This window comes from Lactuca saligna, chromosome 6 (assembly GCF_052625555.1).
Source record: "Lactuca saligna cultivar CGN05327 chromosome 6, ASM5262555v1, whole genome shotgun sequence".
Classification (NCBI taxonomy): domain Eukaryota; kingdom Viridiplantae; phylum Streptophyta; class Magnoliopsida; order Asterales; family Asteraceae; genus Lactuca; species Lactuca saligna.
This window is the reverse complement of record NC_136422.1, coordinates 50,459,488-50,466,921: the sequence shown is the minus strand read 5'-3', so window position 1 is coordinate 50,466,921 and position 7,434 is coordinate 50,459,488.

The window sequence follows — 7,434 nt, the reverse complement described above, 5'->3', positions numbered from 1 at the left end:
AAACTTGTAATATTATAATAGTATAAGGGTGTATTTTAAACTTTTAAAATACTAGAATTTTATAATTTAACATTTCAAAATTAAACTTTAAACTCCAAAACTTAAGGGGTGCAATTTGAAACTTTTCCAAAATTACTAGATCAAATATTAAATAATTAATTAATCACATAGTTGTTATTATCTTAAAATTTGACCAAATCTATCTATTTTGATAAGGAAATCAGATTACCATCCAACAAATTCAATTTATGGTGAAAAAAATGAATTATGGTAATTATCCTAATCCAAAACGGATCAAAATTTCAAATAATCAGCTAAAAGACGAGTCAACTTGTCGATTCAGGGATGGACTTGTCGAGTTCATAATAGAACTGCTCGAGTTTGTTGAACAGAAAACGATTTTTGTTTTGCAATCGATTTGGACAGATCAATATTGCATCAAATGTAACGGAAAAACACCCTAAGCTCTAATACCACTGATAGGTTTTTAGCATAATAACATTCCTATGTGATCATGCAACCCTAATTGCTTTGGATCTAAGTTATGCAAATAGAAATTCCAAAGAAACAACCTAATACTAGCATACAAAATTGAAATCTATATGAAAAGAGGGTTAGAAGATTACCTTGCTTGCTATCTAGTAATAACAATAACTCCTTGGATGATCTTGACTCTTGAAAGCTTTAGTGCCTCATGTGTTGCACCTCTAATGGAGTCACAAACACCAATAGCAAAGGATGATTTAGATGTTGGATTAGTGTCTAAGTCCATAACTATTTTTGTATGTACATGACCCGATGGTGCATGGTCCTTTGGGGTTGCCTTCACCAAAGCAACTTGATAGGATGAATTATGGAGAGAAAGGATTAAATATGATTTATTAATATATTATGAGAATAATATATTAAAGGAGAAATCATATTGTTTAATTAATATTAGTCAAGAATTAATTGGTAATTAGTTTTGTGACTAAAAGAGATTAATTAAACTTAAGGGACTGGAATTGTAATTATAAGATAATTGCAATTTGGGCTATGGATTGACTTATATTAAGGAGTGGACGAATTCTATGGGAAAGCCCATGAGGAAATCGTCCAACGCCTTAAGGAAAGGAATCTATGGGTTGCTTAGGGCTTAAGCATCCAATTTAGGGTTTCCTTGTTAGATAACCCTAATAGCCTAACTATATATACATCCCTTATGACCTAAAAACGTGGCTAAGCATCCTTCAAGGGTTTCACACGTTTTTGGGCAGCCTCCACCCTCTTTCCTCTTCATCCTCTTGCTCTTGGTGTTTGTGAACCATTAGAGGAGTGACATTTGTGACTTTAAGCTTTCTAAAGTCAATACAAGGAGGAATTGGGATTGTTATTGCTACATAACAATCAAGGTAATATCTTAAACCTAATTATATGTTAATATCGATTTCCATATGTTAGAATTAGGGTTTATAGTCTTGGATAACTTGCATGTACAATAGAGAAACCTAGATCCAAGCATTAGGGTTTGTATGAGCACATAGGATGCTCTTATGACCAAAACCCATCAGTGGTATCAGAGACTAGACTGGTTTCTATTGTATTAATGCATTATATGATTGAAAAATTCATTTTTTGTGTTTCTAGAGGCTGGACTCGGCGAGTCTGCTGGTCAGATGGAGGGAAAACCGGGATTTCTTGTTGTTTTTGCTTAAGGCTAGTTGCCTTATCATATTAGATCAATATAAATCCGATTTTTTGATATATATGAGTATATTCTTGATCTAATTGAAGATATTTATCAATTAATAAAATATTTGTTTCCTTATGTGATAATTGATTAATTATTTTGATTAAATTGGTAAATTGTTTTGCAAGAAATCATTAAATAAATCAAATATGGATAATTATGTGATTAAATGTTAATTTAGATTATTTGTTATTTGATACTTGTGCTTTGAAAAGTTTCACTTTTTCCCCTTTAGGTTTTATAGTTTAAATTTGAACTCAAAAGTTTTGTTGTTTTGAAATTTAAATAGTTGAAACCCTAATGTTTTGAAAAAGGTTTCAAAACTTGCCCTCAAGTTTTGGAATTTAAATTTTGATTAAAAGTTTAATTTTGATGTATGTTTAAATTCTAAACCCTAATGTTTTGAAATGTTTCAAAACTTGCCCTCAAGTTTTGGAATTTAAAAGTTGATTAAAGGTTTAATTATGAATGTTAAATTCTAAAACCCTAGTATTGTTTTGAAAAGTTCAAATCAAATCCTTATGGTTTTATTAATTAATTAAGGTGTATAATTAAAAGAGGTATAATAAATCCATAATAGTTTTGGTTTACAATTTAATTGAATTAAAGGGTATAATTATTAAATTTGATCACCTAGTATTTTAAAAGTGTAAAATACACCATATACTATATATAACATTAAAAGTCTAACATTATATATATATATATATATATATATATATATATATATATATATATATATATGTATGAGTAAAAGTCTGTCTTACCGTTAGTAGCCCTCATTCACGAAGCTGGTCTATGCAGGGTGTTAAAAGAAATTGCCTATAAAATGGTGATTGAATGGGTATCCACTCTTACCCACCGCACTCTTGACTAATGGAGGGTCGTTAGCCGAACGGGTAGGATAGGACGAAGCCTTCCATTATAAGTATAATGAATTTCTAAAGTAACTAAATGTTTTTCAAATTCCCAATCTTAGTTACTTAGGCAAAGTGAATTGATGCGATTCCATGAAATTACACTTTGTGCCCTTGCGAAGACGTTAGTGGAGTGTGTGTGGTTTACCGGCACACTAAACGGTTCTAAGCAAAGGTATCAAAGGGTGACTCAATGTTTGTCATAGTTCGGTGGAGCGTGTGTGGTTTACCGGCACATCGAATAGGTGACTTTAACATGTGAGGGCACCATGTAAGTTTGCATGGTTATTCACAGCCACTTTGTGATCCTCGGCATCCCAGTCACAAACTAGAGGGGCATATCGAGATTTAAACATGCCATTGAAATGTTCAATGAATCTCAAAGGATCTAGGAGTTTTCATAGATTTAAAACTTAAATTTCTTTTTCATTTTTCATGGTGGAAATTAGTGAATCGTCATTCACTTACCTTCAAATATTCTGCAACTAGATTATGGAATCCCTTTTCTAGGTTGTAGCATATTGTGTTGGGTCCTAGCCTTGGAATTTCATTTGGGTGATTTACCAAGGACTCAATCAATCAACTAACTTGAATTTGTTTCTCCTGTTTTGTAGATGTCAAAGTTCGACAACTATGGTCTTCCCAAATCCCGTGGAACAAGCATTCCACATGAAGATGATATTTTGTGATTCGATCAAGGAACAAGAAATCATGCTTCACTTCCTCCTCCTTCTCCAATTGTTCTCCCTAACCCACAAGATCGAAGAATTGAAAGGTTCAATATCACTAAAGCCCTATTGGAAATGAAACATGAAGATGGTAAACCCGTGTGTGCCTACGTTCTAGGAATGAAATCACACATTGATAGGTTGATAATGTTGGGTATGTCATTCCCGGATGAGTTGGCTGTGAATTGGGTTTTGCAGTCACTTCCTGAATCATATAATGAGTTCAAAAGAAAGTATTATATGATGGATCATGACGACAACCTCATTGACCTAACTTACATGCTCATTGCTACTGAATCAGAAATGGTTTGGCGAAGCAATGGAACGTATTTGTTGGGAAAGTCAACAGACCATGCTTCCGAGGACGTTTAGGAGAACCGACCTGCGTTTGCTGCCAAAAGAAAGGGCGTTGGATACAAGTATGCCCAAAGAGCTTGAAGAGTCCAGAAGATGGGAGAGTCAAAGTGTATGGCTGCGCTTTAGGTAAAATCCACTATCTAACTCCGTTAAGTTCCTATTCATTGATTCTTAATACATGATGTGATAAGATTGCATTTGAATGTTTTGTAGGATCGGTGAAAAGAAAGGAAGCTTGGTGAAAGAGCAAGATGAATCTAATCACAAGGAATGGATCTTGATCGCATGGACTTGAAGATTAGATTTTGAGCTTAGATAGTTATGATAGAGTTGTTAGAAATTTTCCTTTTGAAATACATAGTTTTCAATGGATTTTTCATTGTAAGAACAAATGTTTTCCGCTGCTTTTATAAATAAAATAAATTTCCGTTTGACTTATTTATTTATTTGTTTATTTCCTTGCAATGAAATCGTTATGAAAATTGGTGTTTGCATATTTCTACAACAAATGGATATGATTCTTATTTATGGTGTTTATGGAAAAGTCGAGAATTTACTAAATAGGAAGAGTTTCTCATCGCCCAAGTTTCAATTGGACAGAAATTTGGAATCATGCAACTTGGTTGCACGAAGAATAAGAAATTTCATATTTAGAAATTAGACTAATTCATTGACAAAGTGTTAAGTGAGGGACTAGGAGATCGAGTACACAAAGTTGTGTGTTGGTCAAAGTCCACCATAAGAGTAACAAGATATTCGTCATGGTTTACTAAAAGTTTAGTAAATATGATTATACTCAGAAGATTAAGTGTAATTCTGAATTGATTGAAAAAAGTTTAAATCAATAGCAAAACGAATAAGAAGAATCAGGTAGGCAGAAAGATAAAAGTTTCTCCATTCTAAGAAGAAGGGAGAGTACCTTTTATGCTTTATGATAGGTCTTAATGATTAAGAACCATATCTTAATTGATCCTCTAAGTGAGTCTTAGTACAATTGTATGTCTAAGAAGAGGAATCAAGAATTGAAGAAATGGTTAAATCAAAAAGTTAATCATACTTCGTTCCAATAACAAGTCTTAAAGTTAAGATTGAGGCAATAAGTGACAAGTATTAAGAAGGTTTTTAACATTCGTCAAATGTGGAAAGTTGTGATGTATTGGATAAGACAAAGACCAACTAGGGCCATTTTATGAAGTGTTATGATAAAAACTACACTAACTCTTGAATATTTGGTTGTCAAGAAATGTTTATTGACAAGAGAATCCTATATGTCAAGGAGTCAGTGGGAGTTTTAATGGTCTTGAAAGGTTTCAAGAACAAATCAAATAAACCTTATCGATCATAACTAGCACACGAGTTGAGGTTTACAACCTATCGTGTTGACACTATTTTGTTTTCTATGCCATTCCAATTGAGTTAATTGTGCATATGAGTCATATGAGTTCACGTTTGAATGCATAAAAGGCAAGGACCTTGATCAATGGAAAGTATTTTAATAGGCAAAGGTGAACTGCTTAACTACTTGGAAGACATCGTGGCAGTTGTGCTACCATAAGGCAAGAAATCAATATTAAGAAAGTTCGGTCCATATGAGTTTGAATTTGTCGTAAACTTTGGTTTTAACAAATTCACATGGATAGGAACACATACACCGTTTAAATCTAAGTGTCATAAGATTTCCTCCTTCATGGAAATGATTGTGAGGAAATGCTTTCACTAAGAAAGATTTTAAAAAGATAGTGATTATAAAATTGCATTCTCAAATTCGATTATGGTTACGGTATCCCTTTTCCATAATTTGAATTATGAGCTTTGGCAATTAGTTTTAATTGTTTAGACACACATATGAACTATCTAAGGCAAAAGTGTATAAAAAGCCTTGATAAAAGATTATCAAAGCACTAAGTATTAGAAACGTGGACTTAAGAAATTCAATAGGTATTGTTTTTCTGAAAGTTAAGATGTTTATGAATACATGTCGAAGCTAGTGGGAGCATAAGTGTTATGTTTTATAATAATCATCATGATAGTGGGAGCATAAATGTTATGATTGTATGATTATAAAGGAAAGTATTGCAAGTTGGCAATATTAATTATAGAAAACGAGAGTCATTCTTTGCAAAGTTGTAAGGATGGAATAGTTGTTTTGCTATAATTAAGGGAGAGAATATTATGCTTCATTTTAAATTTAAAGGCTTAGGTTGTGGAATATTAATAAATTTAGTCAAAAGTACATAGTGTGTTCTTAAAATTTCGATTATGATTACGACATTCCTCTTCACAATTCGAATTTTGAGAACATAGCAAATAAAACATTATGGCAAAAGATTGATAAAGTATCAAATCTTTATGTAAGACATTTTGCATCATGTCCCATACGCTTCGGGTACAGGATCGATTGCAAATGCTATAATATTTGACCATTCTAAAATTTTCCAAATGTTTAGCGCATTTAGAGGGAAAAGGGACTAGAATCGGTTTTGACTAAAATGATTAAACAACTATCAAAGGATAATCCAAAGTTTGATGATGATTGGTTGCTTGTGAGTAGTTGGAAGCATGGTATTGGATGGACCATATCGACATTATTATGAATAGAAAAGATTCTATTAAGAATGAGTTGTCATATGGAAAATATGGAAATGTTTCCATATTGGATGAACCATATCGACATTATTATGAATAGAAAAGATTCTATTAAGAATGAGTTGTCATATGGAAAATATGGAAATGTTTCCATAGTGGATGAACCATATCGACATTATTATGAATAGATAAGATTCTATTAAGAATAAGTTGTCATATGGAAAATATGGAAACGTGTCCATATTGGGAATTGAATATTGAAAATCTATGTCTAGATTAGAAACTTTTATGCAAAAGGATGTTCAAAGGAATGTACTTTGAGTGAGAGACATCACATCTATGGAATTGTCTTGTAACAATCTCCGATAGAGGACTTTGTAATTTTATTGGAAATAGTCTTTGTGACTTTAGTGCAGTGATATTACAAAAGGATCGTTGCATAAAATGTTAGAATCTAGCATATTCTATAAGTGGCAAGAATTTGATATTCTTTCACTTATGGAAAAGGATTTGGAGTTGTGAAATAAGAATGATTGGAAATATGTTGAATTTGATCTATTTCACAAAGAAAGAATCATAGGTAAACATTGTGTGCATGCTAGGAGCATGGGACAAGTGTAATAATTCAAGTAAGAAGTTGATTACCCGAAATGACAAATAATGAGTAATCGATATGGTGATAAATAAAATGTGTTTTATTTATGCTCAAAGGTTTGAGGCCATATGTGATTAGTATTATTCTTGTGTTTCACTTTGCATGTTTTGACTTCCTGAATAACTTAATTGATTAAGAACAGTCAAGTTATTCGAACGGGCCACAGTCATTCATATGTTGGAAGTAGGTATGAATGAAGATTGTCGTGAATTGGTATGTGGATTGTCTAAAAGAGTATTAGACATAAGCAAATGTTTGCTGCAACGTTCACGAGTGCTTATGAATATGAATTTGAGCATTGGATCAAACCCACACTCACTTGGATCACTCCATGGATTATATCACGAGTGATTGGCGAGACGATAACATCTTATATTCTTGAAAACGAGATGTGTGAGTTGTATCTTGCTAATCGGTTGCACATTGATAATATGTAAACGCACCAGTAACTTGGTGTCATAA